This window comes from Sinohyriopsis cumingii, chromosome 10 (genome assembly GCF_028554795.1).
Source record: "Sinohyriopsis cumingii isolate HCF-2022 chromosome 10, ASM2855479v2, whole genome shotgun sequence".
Lineage (NCBI taxonomy): Eukaryota > Metazoa > Mollusca > Bivalvia > Unionida > Unionidae > Sinohyriopsis > Sinohyriopsis cumingii.
The window spans coordinates 116,021,529-116,036,688 of NC_142970.1; positions in this window are offsets into that span (position 1 = coordinate 116,021,529).

Sequence of the window (15,160 nt, forward strand, 5' to 3'; positions counted from 1 at the left end):
GTGGAAGCCCTTGGATGAACCTAGGCAGCACGCAGTAGTCTTTGCTGTAAAGAACACGCTAGTCGCCTTCATTGAACCTCCGTCATCAGGTACTGAGAGAATCATTGCCATCCGGCTGTCAATATCTTTAGGCCCGGTCAACATTATCAGCGTGTACGCCCCAACCCTTTGATCCACCCACGAGGAGAAAGATAGGTTATATGAGGCTCTGGATCAGGCAATATCCAGAATCCCCAACAACGAAGGCCGTTACTTACTAGGAGACTTCAATGCTAGAGTGGGAGCTGACCATGAGGCCTGTTCCACCTGTCTAGGCTTTTACGGAAGGGGCAAGATCAACGAGAATGGTCATCGACTGTTGGAGATGTGCTGATACCACAGCCCATGTGTGACAAACACTTTCTTCAAATGCAAGGAGATCCACCAGGTGTCATGGAGACACCCACGTTCACGCCACTGGCACCAGCTAGACCTAGTCATCACCAGGCATGCGTAACTAGCAGGTGTCCTCCTCACCCACAGCTACCACACTGCCGACTGCAGCAGCAAGGTGCGAATATTACCCAAGAAGTTGCACCACGATAAGAAGAAGATTCACCCACGCATCAGAACCAGCTGTGCTTGCAACCCAGAGAACAGCAAACTGCAGGAAGCTCTCACCAAAGTGACACCTGATGACACCTGATGACACCATTGATTCCAAGTGGTCCCACCTCCGTGACTCTGTATACAATTCAGCCATCACAGTTACAGGAAGAGGGAGCGAATAAATGTCGACTGGTACGAGGCAAACTGGGAAGAAATGGAGCCCGTGACTGAGCTAAAAAGGAATGCCCACCTGGCATACAAGGCTCCACATAACCCCATAACACTACAAGCCCTCAGGACTGCAAGGAAAAACGGCCAGAAGACCGTCCGCCTCTGTGCCAACACCTACTGGCTGAATCTTTGCACCAGTACACAGACAGCTGCTGGTACCTGGGATGCAAGAGGAATACATGAGGGTATCATGAGGGCGATAGCTCCTCCCCACGCACACCTCCAAGACCGCACCACTCAAGTCCAAGACGGGCTAAATCATAACAGACCAGGGAAACAACTGCAGTGATGGGTTGAGCACTATCTCGAGCTATATGCAACCTCAAACAACGTCACTGAAACTGCCCTAGACGTCATTCCAGACCCGCCTGTCATGGAGGAACTAGACACACAGCCCACCCTGGAAGAGCTCGGAAAAGCCATCGATTGTCCTGCCTGTGGGAAGGCTCCTGGAAGCGTCGGTATTCCGCCTGAAGTCCTCAAGAGCGGGAAACCAACACTGATCCAGCCCTTACACATACTCCTCTGCCTCTGCTGGAAACAGGGATACATCCCACAGGACATACGTGACGCCAACATCGTTACTTTGAACAAGAACAAAGGAGACCATAGCGACTGCAAAAACTACCGGTACATCTCCTTCCTCAGAACCGTCGGAAAGGCTCTCGCCCGTGTTGCCTTGGTGCGCTTGCAGATCCTAGCATCCCGCGTCTACCCAGAGTCCCAGTGTGTATTTTGAGCCGGCAGGTCAACTGTAGACACCATCGTCTCACTAAGCCATCTGCAGGAGAAGTGTGACGAGCAGCAGATGCTCCTCTGCATTGCCTTCATAGACCTAATGAAGGCGGTTGAACTGATCAGTAGGTGTGGACTCTTCATACTACTGAAGAAGATAAGCTGCGCCCCCCCACACACACACACACGTCTGCTTGCTGTCCTCATTTCGTTCCACGAGAACATTCACAACACAGTGTGCTTCAATGGCGCAACATCGGAGGCCTTCCCATTCATTAACGGAGTCACACAAGGCTGTGTCCTTGCGCCAAAGCGCTTCGGCATCTTCTTATCCATGCTTCTCCAGTACGCCTTCAAGGACTTCAGCAAGGGAGTGTACATCCATACCAGGGCTGACGGCAAGCTGTTCGACATCGCCCGTCTCCGTGCTAATACTAAAGTCACAGAGGTACTCATCCGTGAATTGCAGCCTTGACATCACACGGAAGATGGACTTAAGCAGCTGGTATGCCGCCTCTCCCACGCCTGTAAGGAATTTGGACTGACCATCAGTTTGAAGAAAACGAACGTCATGGCGCAGGACGCAGACTCCCCTCCATCTGTCACCATCGATGGGTACAACATGGAAGTTGTCGAGAACTTCACATACATTGGGTCCACCATCTCCAGCTCACTCTTCATTCATTCTGAGGTGAGAGGCAGGATTGGAAAGGCAGCAGCAGTGATGATCAGACTTAACCAGATGGTCTGGAACAACCCCAACCTCACCGAGAAGACCAAACTGCGTGTCTACCAAGCCTGTTGTGCTCAGCTGACTCATCTACAGCATCGACAGCTGGACCACCTATGCGAGGCACAAGAGGAAACTCAACAACTTCCACCTGAGATAACTGCGACACGTTCTGCACATCCAGTGGCAGGACAAAGTACCCTACACAGAGGTTCTAGAACGCGCCAAAGCTGGCTCGGCCATGTCAAGAGAATGGACCAGGCCGCATCACCAAGGACCTGTTATATGGGGAGTCAGCAGAAGGTGTGCTACTGACTGGACGACCATGTCTGCGCTACAAAGATGTTTGAAAGAATGACATGAAGACAGCCAACATCAATGTCAACGACTGGGAGTGATGAGCTAACTACCGTTCCACCTGGCGTCTAGCTGTCAGGCAGGGAGTTCAAAAAGCCGAGGAAGACAGAAAAATAAAACAAGCTGAAAAGAGAGCTAGAAAGAAGGATAAACGAAAGCTTACTCTGGAGCTACACCATCATCTCCCGTAGGCGGACGGATGACAAGAACAAGAAGGGTCATCTGAATGTCAAATCTAAACATTACTCACTTAAGCATTCAATGTTGATTACAGTGGCAGTTTTCCAGTATGATGTATAACGTTCATTGACCTTAGATTTATTTGCTTATAGAAACGAACCGAAACCCAGGAATATGCATGGAAAAGGCTGTTTACATTGACATGTACAATCTGCTTCTAGTTGCTTGATATGATAACATATTGTGCTTAAAGAAACAACAACAAATCGTTCTTAAAAAAGGATTTAATTTGTCACAGATAGTGGTATGAATCAAATGAGTCATTGATATATTACATATAGGACACATATAGCTACGTATTTAACAGCAATATAGGGTGCAAGAAAACACGTTTACAGAATGCATACAACTAGTATTTTAAAATCATCTTTAACCAAAGGTAAAATTATTTTACTGAAGGATTAAATTCTACGTCACACTGAGCTATTTTCACTATGATTATCTTTCGCACACGTTGATCCAGTAACATAATGTTTAGTGACTTTAGGAGTAGCAGTTTGCTAGACGTGGACCAACTTGTGATACAGTGTAATTAGATTCAATACGGTCCGTCCAGAGAATAACCTAGGAAAGGTTAGGGCAAAGACATACAAACGAAACAAACACATCACATATACTGCCCATAAATATGCATCCTTACACAAAGTTTCGAGACTTTAAACTTAAAGAATGTAAGAAATATTGTAAACATAAATATGGTAAATATAAAGTAGGTTGCTTTCAATGATGGCAGGCCTTGGTATCAGTTGTTACGAAACATGATGGGCGAGTGTAACTGACTTAGATATGTAAGACAGACGCAAGGCAACTACGTATAGGCGGCAATTTCAATTTCAAATTTAAAAATAAAATTGAAGCTTAACATTTTATAGATATACATTTTCGGTATTCGTAGCCAAGTACAAAACAAGAGTCGAGACGCGACGGGAAGAAAATATTGAGTTTTTCTATCATCCCTGTGCATGTCGTTATTGCTTAACTTATATATTCTAGATGCAGATTTTGAGAAAAAAATGTGACCGATAAACGTTGTCATGATCTAGATAATATCCGCATCGGAAAGCTCAACCTTTACATTGTGATCTTGTCAACTCATCGTACAAGTTACATCTTAACATGATCATCTCTTATCTGAGTGTGAAACAACACACACTTTATTTGGCAAATAGCTGGATTTTAAACTATTATCTTCTCAACGCATCGTATACGCTATTGTTGAAAATGATCGTCTCCTCTCTTTCATCACTGTTTAGCTCGTATCATTGAAATCAAATATCTTATGGTTCCATTGCAATTTTGTTACAACTACAAAACAAAAAGGAACAATTATTTAAAAAATGCTTGCTACGGTGTTTCAGACATGATTTATTATCTCGGTGGTTTTGTTGATATGATTTTTTGCATTTTTATCCCAACTTCAATAATAATAATAATAATAATAATAATAATAATAATAATAATAATAATAATAACAAAAAATTATAATAATTATAATAATTACAATACGCATACATAATGCATTAACAATAACAATATTTGGACGAGAGTAATACTAACTTTTTAAAGATATTGACTTAATAAGTATGGCTATGGATATGTAGTACAAAAGAGGTGTAGTACACACGAAGATGATTCCCCGCACAACCTTGAACTTGAAGAATGTGCGCAATATGGAAAAAACTACAATATGTTTTTTATGTTAGGAAGAGCGGAGTTGGCATGAGGCTGTACTGTGCGAGAGTAAAATATTTAAACATGTAAGATATAAGCATTAAGATACAACTGTTTATCGGCGGCTATAGCAGTTTAGATTTAAGATAGCAAAACAAGCTTCCGCTGGCATTGATATACATATTCCTTATTACAAGGCACGTACATAACAAAATAGATGACATATGACGGAAAGCAAATATGTTTTTCTAGCATTCATGTGTATGTCATTATTGTCTTAGGTTAAGTCATCTTGATGCGATCTATGAAGATAACATTTGAAAGATCAACCACACGCACGTGACATTATCTCTACAATACATCCATTCTTAAGCTCAACGTACAAATCATTGTTATCTTCTCAACTCATTGTTTGTGATACATCAGAAACTGATTATGTCCTCTATTTCATCCTCGCTTAGCTCATGTCATTGAAATCTAATATCATCTAGTCTTATCGTACTGTCCCTACTGCTACAAAACAGAAGAAAGAAACAATTATTCACAAATACTTGTCCAGGTGCTTGACACGTGACGGTATATTTTCGCATTAGCCAGGTGCTTTGTTATATCTATTTTATTCAAACTTCATTATAGTTAATAACAATAATACTAATACTAAAAATATTACAATTACTATTAAATAAAAAAGTAATAATTAATCATTTTTAAAGAGAGTTATGAAGTAAATAAAAGTAGTTTATTTTATAAAAAAAACGCAAAACGTGTTATACATTAATATCTGAGAGTGATATGTATCTATCTATCTATCTATATACATATATATATATATATATATATATATATATATATATATATATATATATATATATATATATATATATGTATATATATATATATATATATATATATATATATATATATATATATATATATATATATATATATATATATATATATATATATATATATAAAGCATATATGCTACCTAATGTTATACGGCATTATCTCCTACACATCCCTCCCCTTCCACAGATTCACTATTACATATATGTGCGTTTTTAGAGAGTCAATATCCACTCAGTGTACAATTGTAAATGCGCAACCTACTGTCCATAAAGTGAGCAATAGGATCTGAATGGCAACCGTTAACACTCAAATATGTTAAACCATGCAAAAATATATGTCGACAAAAATATTGTCCGATTCACCTTATGCATGAGACATGGGGTCTAAATTCTTCGCAAGGAAGCAGATTAAAAGTCTCCTCGAGGATATGATAACGTAACTAAGTACGGTGTACATTTGAATGATCAACTATTTTACCCTTCTAGCGGAATTTTCTTGACGATTATATATTTTTGATTGATTTGTGATTTACAAGTTTAACTTTGCTTGGCAGTGAAGGGTCTGATATGGGGAAACTGTTACACGCTTTCTCTGCTGGAATGCTAGTGTGCATATTTTGTTGAGAATACATTCATTTTAGCAAGTTTGTTTTCAATAACGATTGTATTTGACTGGTGCTATCATAATTATTTATGCATATTCAAGTTTCATATATTGATTCTAAGTTTAAAAATGTTGCTAAAATATAAATATAAATATTGCAAGTCATCTTTTGGTAAATAAATATCATATTCAAGTAAACAAGCTTATGGTGCAATAAAGGAGCAGTGAGGTTTACAATATGTTTTGTGAGGTTGTTTATAGTGCCCATTCAAAAAATCCAATGAATTATCGTAATGTGCCTCATTTGAATAAATGTAGACTATGTGGATTATATGGTAGTTTAACTGCATATTATGCTCTTGTGAAAAACAAACAAATCATTGAAGATAAACTGTCTGCAAATCCCCAAAGACTATTTGGCAACAGAGTGTTTCTTACAGTCGACACAGATATACTCCGTCATGTTTCTGACAAGAGGTATAAAGCAAATTGTATACTTTAAACTTGTTACAGAACTAATTTAAAAAAAAAAATCCATATCTAACGTTGACACTTGCGAGCTATAAATTAAATACGTTTTTGTAAAAATAGCACAGACTTTAGTCTACAATTAGTCGATAGATTACGACGTTTGTGAACATATTAATGATGACATACGGATGAAACGTATCACCTAGTTGGTTTATATTGTTTACCTTAGAACACTTTCGTATGGATTGTATTTAGACAGTAACTGTGTATATTGAATGAAGTGCATATATCACATAATTAATGAAAGTTACCAATATTAACATATTCCATTAATGGGAATGTTTTATCAGGATATTTAATTGAAATGGGATGTGGATGTTCAATTTAATTTTATGTCTAAATGATATCAATGTAACTTGATAAATCAATGTATAACAACATTCACCATGTGTTTATTATGTGAATTACAAAGTTCTAAGTTGTGACTGTAAAATGTTCAGCATAAAGACCACAACGCATGTTAGTCAGAAACAAGGACTTGAATGCTTGGTGTGAATAAGAGGTGCAGAATATAGCCTTCATGGCATACGTCATTTTGAAACGTTTTCTCAGAAGGTAAGTGTTGGTCGTAATATTGTTTCCATTTTTTTTATTATTACATAAGTTTGCTTTTAAGTAGATAGGATATAAATTGAATAATCATACAATTAGTTCGCGTCGCATGAATTGCCAATTATTTGAGTGAATTAATTTTTTGGTTGACATGTCAGGTTTGCTATGTTTTCATTTTGTGGACTGACATTTAATCTGCAAAATTAATATTTATATGGCAATCTGGAACTATTAAAATATATGTCCCTATCCTTTCTCGTGAGGTCACATAAACCCGTTCTGAAAAGGTAGTAATTGGATATAGTTCCTTTTCTTACTGCCATATTTGAAGACAGTGAATGGTGATAGACGATTTACAAGTGTATTCTTCCAGTTATAGATATCTCGTCTTTATTGAAAATTGTTCCAATCATTATTGAAATTTGATCTTCTTCGCTGTATTGAAATAAGTACAATTTTAGTGTTGAGTACAATAACATCAGCCTCGAAGCATATGCGCAGTTAGTTTAGGGCACCGAGTTCATTTAATTATACTTTACAAAGTAAACAAGTTAGAACTTTGCAACCATATCCTCTTCAATATTTTTATATGTTCCTAGTATGAATCAAACTTGATATTCAATCGCTAAATATCACAAGGAAAAGTAGATTAAATTTTCAAGAGAAGGTTGGTAATCAATTTAACGAGAGTGTACATGTGTAACTCTTCTGCAAATTCTTTGCATGGATATTTTTGCAATAAACAATGAATCTACAAATTTTATTGTGTTCCTCTTCGATTTATATATATATATATATATATATAGAGAGAGAGAGAGAGAGAGAGAGAGAGATAGATAGATAGATAGATAGACAGATAGAGAGAGAGAGAGAGAGAACGAGAGAGAGAAAGAGAGAGAGACAGAAAGAGAGAGAGAAAGAGAGAGAGATCTTTCTCTTGCATAAATACTATGTACCTTCAAGTGTGCATGACACAGTGAACACAGGTTTTAAAGAATAGTTCTATATTTTATCGGAATTAACGTACTTGAGAAAAATGTATTGCCTTCCAAGTGCCTGCAAGCTGTCCTATATCCAATGGATTGTATATTCAGCAACAAAGATTCTTAATCAAATCGTGCCAAGCAGCAGACCATGACGCGATACAGATACAGATAGGTAACAATATTTTCTTCAATTAATGTATTATTCCATACAGCGCAAGGACAATACGTTTTGATAAAGATAAGACTTAACAAAATGTTTTCTAAATATAAGTTCATATCATATTAATTACAAATGGACTATGACGCAGTTTCCTGATAATGTTTATTAAACATCAAACTATTCAAGTGTCATTTTGGAAGCACACGGGAATAGCTGTGTGAAAACTATAATTCATTACACAATACAACCCTGCATTAGAGGTGCTTGTTTGGTGGACATGACAAACACGAATGCAGAAAGAAGATTTTGTCGTTTATATAACTTATATAATTTATAATTTGCACATTATATTAGCATATATTAGTTTTCCCTTTTATCATGCAACTTACCTGAGCATCTTTAGAACAAACGTTTCGAAAAAACAGTAGAACGGACCTTGTATTTTTCTGTCTCCTCGTAAGTTATATTTAATATTTGCTTTGGTGCAAATTTAAATTTTTTTGATAAATTCATATGCTGTTTTGAACAATTTATCATCTGGTTTATGTAAACATCCAAATGGATTGGTAGGAGGAGTCTACTGTATGTAAAACCAATAAAACCAAAGGCATATATACATCGTTTTAGTTTCTTTGACAAAGTTTTACATTTTGGAACGTAATGGATCTTTTCATCATAAGGATGACCAAATGCACATGTTGGACTGTCAATGACATGGTCTCCATACAAACGAACGGCAAGAGGACGTCTTTATTTCGAATGTGGGAATCAACGTCAATTTTTAATCTACTCAATCGTTTTTATAAACAAATCTCAGTGATTACCTCGCTACGGTTTGAAGTGGCTGGGTGGATATGTAGATGCAATATAGTGGAGTTTTCGGTTTGAAAAATTGTGTGTTTTATAGTTTAATACAGATTTTCTTAATGATTTCATTTCGACCTCCTAGGACCAATTAATTCACTTCTTGCTTTAGACATGATATTGTTAAGATATTGTCCCATTTTGATTCTGATCATGAGTTGAACTATTTGTAACTTTCCCAACAAATTATATAACAAATACGACTATAATACTTTCCTTTTCTCCAGCGGAGAGATCATTGGTAATTTTGAATCAACTAGTATATACACATAAACGTCACCAGATCCGAACATGGAAATAATTGTATTGCATTGTAATAACATTTTCAGTCATATGCTTATATTATATGCTTATCTAAATATATCTAGTCACTAGCAGCCTTTATTCGTTCAGAACAAAGATAACGGTGAAACTATACAAGTGCAGACTACACAGCCAATCTAAATATATCTAGTCACTAGCAGCCTTTATTCGTTCAGAACAAAGATAACGGTGAAACTATACAAGTGCAGACTACACAGCCAAGGAAATGTTTTTCACCTGGCACACTTGAAATTAAAGAAACGATATATGCAAAATTAATGTCAGGATAAAAGAAAAACTGTCAATCATTACGGTTGCCGGATTCGACGGAAGATTTAGACCATCTGTTTCTTTTACGGAAGAAAAAAAGTCATGTGTTCATTATAAAATTTCAATAATGACTTGCAATGTCAATTATTGGACATTGATTATTGTCAACATACTACACAAATGTTTTGTGAGCGGAAATGTAAGTCTGCATATTCATATTATAAAATCTAACTTCTAAGGTATGATTTGAGATTTAGATTTTTAATGTAGCTTCAAGCATTGATCAGCTCAGTCACATCGCTACGATGTCTGTAGTGTGACACTTTCTAGTGATGTCTAGCACTGGGGCACCATGGCACAGACATGCAGCATGATGTCCAGCCCATTACAATTATACGGACACCAGACTTACATATCCTAACAATAGCAATTTAGCATATAGAAACAGCTGCTCGTACCATGTTTTACAAGTCTTTGGTTCGACTCGGGCGAGGTTCGAACTCGCGACCTGCAGCATCCGAGTGGGACGCCCTGACCCCTAGGCCACAGGAGCGGTCGAACTAACTTACAATGCATAATGACTTTAGTGTATGGATAGACAGCGATAGGCAAACCAAAGACTTGTAAAACGGTTCTTATAAAAATCATGTTCTGTCAGGCTGTTTTTGACCTTTCTCGCTTGCCCATTTCACTATGTTGTCTGTATAAAGAACATTATTTTAGAACTGCTTCATAAATATGCTTGGTTTTTCCATATGTCACGCTGTTTTGATAGTTTCGAGCTGAATTATTACTGGGCATTGCACATGAACCCATTAACGCTATAGGCGAATGATAATATTTGTTCTGTTTTTGTGTAGTTTCAATGGAATATCTTCAATGTGTCAGAAATGGAATGAATTCAAAATCAGTGAGGACATTCATGACCCTTGCATTGTTTTCATGAAATGCAAGTCAGAATCACATTGCAGTATATGCAGGGCTGAGAATACGTGGGCAGCGATACCGCAGAAAGCAGCAAGGGAACATTAAAATAGGTAAAGTTCAGGAAAGGACAGCACCGACGTCCTCTGTTTTTACCCCTAATCTGCTTCCGTTGCAATCCTTGTGGGAGACGCTGCGGTCTCTTTCACAGTGTATCCGGAGCAATCCCCAATCAAAAGTACTTTAAGGGACGGATACAATACAGGAAGGTACCAGCCGTCGTTGGATCAGATGCGTTTTCTGCTGCTGAAAAGTTGACGCAACTCCTCACATCTGCGAACATTTTGCCCCACATCAGATCAATTGCTTCTAGTAACCAATTAAGGGGAATGTTCCCAAATATTAGGCAGCTAATGAGGAATAAGAACCCGCTGTATGCCTGAGAATGCCCTCCGTGTTAGATTTGGCCTCATTGGAATTCTTCCTACTAGCCGGTTAATCCAACTTGGATGAAACGGCTAGGTCCATAAAACTGAGCAGCTCAAAATACTATAGCCAGTGTCTTGACGGCTACGGCCAATCTCGGTCTAATTCGACGGGATGCATGTCAGCGGTAGGCGTCGCTTTAACAGCACAACACTATTGCTTTACGGACATACACGTTTGGGTCTCAGCTGCTTTTTCGAGGGAGACATCTCATGAACTGCTCTTCTAAATTGCGGTTGATCCCGCGTACGAGTTTGGACCTTCTCAGCCCCCGCCATGTAGGTCAGATGTTCACTTGACCAAAAAATATTTTTTCCAAAATGAAGTACCCAATACCGATCCCAAACTAATGTCAGGAATCCAGGGCATAACCAATATAGGTTACTTTCTTACAAGGGTGGGAACAAACAAACTTTATCCTCCTTCTTGTATCCAAACCGTAAACATTGACATAACACCCTATCCACCCACCCTGCCTCCAGAGAACCGACATGTGGGAGGCAGATTCCTGCATTTTCTTGCCCACTGGATCACCCTCTTTTGGTACACTTGTTGATCGGGTAATCCTGGTTATTTCAGAGGGGTTTTGGATATCGTTCACTCAATCTCCTCCCCACTTCACCTCTCCCATCGTCAAGTTAGTCTCAGTCGATCGGGAGAAGGATGCTTTCCTTCAACAGAAGATACAGTACCTCCAAAGATCAAGTTGGAGAAGGAGTGGTGCATATGCTTTTCTGTCAAACTGAACGTATAAATCGTCAGTCTCGATATGACAGACATATATTTAGAAGTCCCTATCCTCCCCGTCTCACTAACGTTTCTTCGTTTCACTTACCGCGACACCATTTATCAATTCACATTTCTTCCCTTTAACCTCAAGATTATCCCCTAGGCTTTCACTCAAGTTATGGAATACGTCGAGTCCAAGTTATGGTCGACGTCATTTACATCGACGGTTGCGTTTCTGGTCAACATCCTCCATATACACATGTTAAGGTATATCCTACTCCAAGGAAGGATCGATCTTCTAGCTCTTTTCTCCTGGGAAACATCAGAAATCCTTCCAATCCAGCACTTGCTCTGGGTATTTAGATCTTAGCCAACCGGAATCTTGTGCGCCGTCCTCTTGTACACCTCACCACAATTCTCGAACTCGTCAAGTCTATTTAGAACAAGACATGGATTGCAGAGAGAGTGTTATTGTAAGACCTCGGTTTATTCAATGTTACAGCTGACCTGATCCGGCTCGGCCGTTTTTGTATGCGCTCCTTGCAGATTGCATTCGTTTCCTCATTTACTTTTACACTTATTTTGATCAAGCTAACCTGCTCATGCACGAAACTCGAAGTGTTCTGCGTCAGTGGCGCAACAATGTGAATCCGATCAGAGAAGTCCCAAGTGTCAAGGTATTTACCAGTGCAACTGTTGGTGGTTCCCACCTGATGCCGAACTTCACTACAGTCCGGGGCACGTCTGTGCCAGGGTAGCGGCCTCTGTAGGTCAACTACCTCGAAATTTAAACTTTTATCAAGGCTTTTCACTTCTGATATGATCGACTCTCGGGTAAAACGGTTCTCATTATGTCAGACAAACTTGGTACTAGCAGACAATCGCCTCAAAAATGGGACCACCAAATCACCCTACCTGTGTGTCTTGATTTTTCTGTTTCTACGTTGGTGCGTCAATCCCATTATCAACATATACGTCGACACATTCCAGGAAATTGGTAAGTCCTTCTTTCTGAATGATATCTCAACCCATCAGCCTCACTCGGCAATACGCACTTTAGGGCGGCCCGATGATCGACCTTTATGCAAACAGGTGTCCTCAATAGATGACCACCTTTATTTCTTGAGTTCGAGACCCAGAAGCTTGGGCTGTGGATACGCTGTATGAGGGGTTAAGGTTTCTTGTCTCCCCTCCTACAGTTCTGATACCAAAGTTAATCAGTCAGAATTACAAAATAAGTCTGATTTCTCCTCTCAAATGGGACAAGTCTTTACACCGATCTACTCGATATATTGATAAATTTACCATGGAAGATCCAAGTAAATTAGTATCTCTTATGAAAACAGAGTCGAGGTTGTTTCATCCTTGTCATGACTGTCTTCTTCTGCATGCTTGGCTTTCATCAGTACGGCAGTGCGAGACAAACAATTTAAACCTTCAGTTGTGAAGAGCATTTCGAGAACAAGAATGCCCTAAACTCCGGAGAATAAAGAATGGAAGTGGCGCGTATTTACAGGCGGGTGTTATATTAATGGCACCAAAACACCGAACTTTTACTGTCACAAGGAAAGGTAAGACTGTTTTATTTACACTCAGGTTGGAAGGCTTACAGCATTTGGTGTATATGTGAATATGAACATAGTATGTGATATCATTATATTATGCTTAACAGGGATTAGAAAATTAAGAACACACACTCTAAGAACCTACACATATATTTCAAAATTAAGAATAGAGAATCTAAGAAACTACATATGTATTTCAATGTTTGTTTGTCGGCTATATTGATTAATTGATTGGATATATTTATAAACGTTAGTCCTGGAACCGTATGAATGAGGTAAAGTTTTTGTCTTTCATCATGAGAATGAGAGTAAGACAAGCTAACAGATTATACAATATCTTTGTCATATGAAACATTAGCCAGTCTACCAGATTTCAGAGGAAGCATGCACGTCTTATATGTATTGATTCTTTGTCATATGAAACATTAGCCAGTCTACCAGATTTCAGAGGAAGCATGCACGTCTTATATGTATCGATTCTTTGTCATATTAAACATTAGCCAGCCTACCAGATTTCAGAGGAAGCATGCACGTCTTATATGTATTGATTCTTTGTCATATGAAACATTAGCCAGTCTACCAGATTTCAGAGGAAGCATGCACGTCTTATATGTATTGATTCTTTGTCATATAAAACATTAGCCAGCCTACCAGATTTCAGAGGAAGCATGCACGTCTTATATGTATTGATTCTTTGTCATATGAAACATTAGCCAGTCTACCAGATTTCAGAGGAAGCATACACGTCTTATATGTATTGATTCTTTGTCATATAAAACATTAGCCAGCCTACCAGATTTCAGAGGAAGCATGCACGTCTTATATGTATTGATTCTTTGTCATATGAAACATTACCCAGTCTACCAGATTTCAGAGGAAGCATGCACGTCTTATATGTATTGATTCTTTGTCATATAAAACATTAGCCAGCCTACCAGATTTCAGAGGAAGCATGCACGTCTTATATGTATTGATTCTTTGTCATATGAAACATTAGCCAGTCTACCAGATTTCAGAGGAAGCATGCACGTCTTATATGTATTGATTCTTTGTCATATGAAACATTAGCCAGCCTACCAGATTTCAGAGGAAGCATGCACGTCTTATATGTATTGATTCTTTGTCATATGAAACATTAGCCAGTCTACCAGATTTCAGAGGAAGCATGCACGTCTTATATGTATTGATTCTTTGTCATATGAAACATTAGCCAGTCTACCAGATTTCAGAGGAAGCATGCACGTCTTATATGTATTGATTCTTTGTCATATGAAACATTAGCCAGCCTACCAGATTTCAGAGGAAGCATGCACGTCTTATATGTATTGATTCTTTGTCATATGAAACATTAGCCAGTCTACCAGATTTCAGAGGACGCATGCACGTCTTATATGTATTGATTCTTTAGTCGCAGGTCTACAGATTTTGTTAACCATTTAACGAACATAAAGCTTTGATTTCTCGATACATAACTAGACTCAACATTATCTAATATATATATTACTTCTAGTATCCATTTATTGTCATAGGAATAATCACACATTGTAGCGGTTGCTACTGGTGGTGGTGTTGTGCGGTTGTACCTTCTTACAAGGTGTCCGCTTTATTTGGCTATCTTTATCTAGAGGGTGATCGCCCTATGAATTGTTGCCCGGATCGAGTAAATTTTAAAATAAAGTGAGAAATTATAGATGGAATAAATAGAGATCTGAACAGATATATAGAACAGAATGGCACGAGCCCCCGTATATGGAAAAACAAAAATTTAATCAGTTACATAAACAAC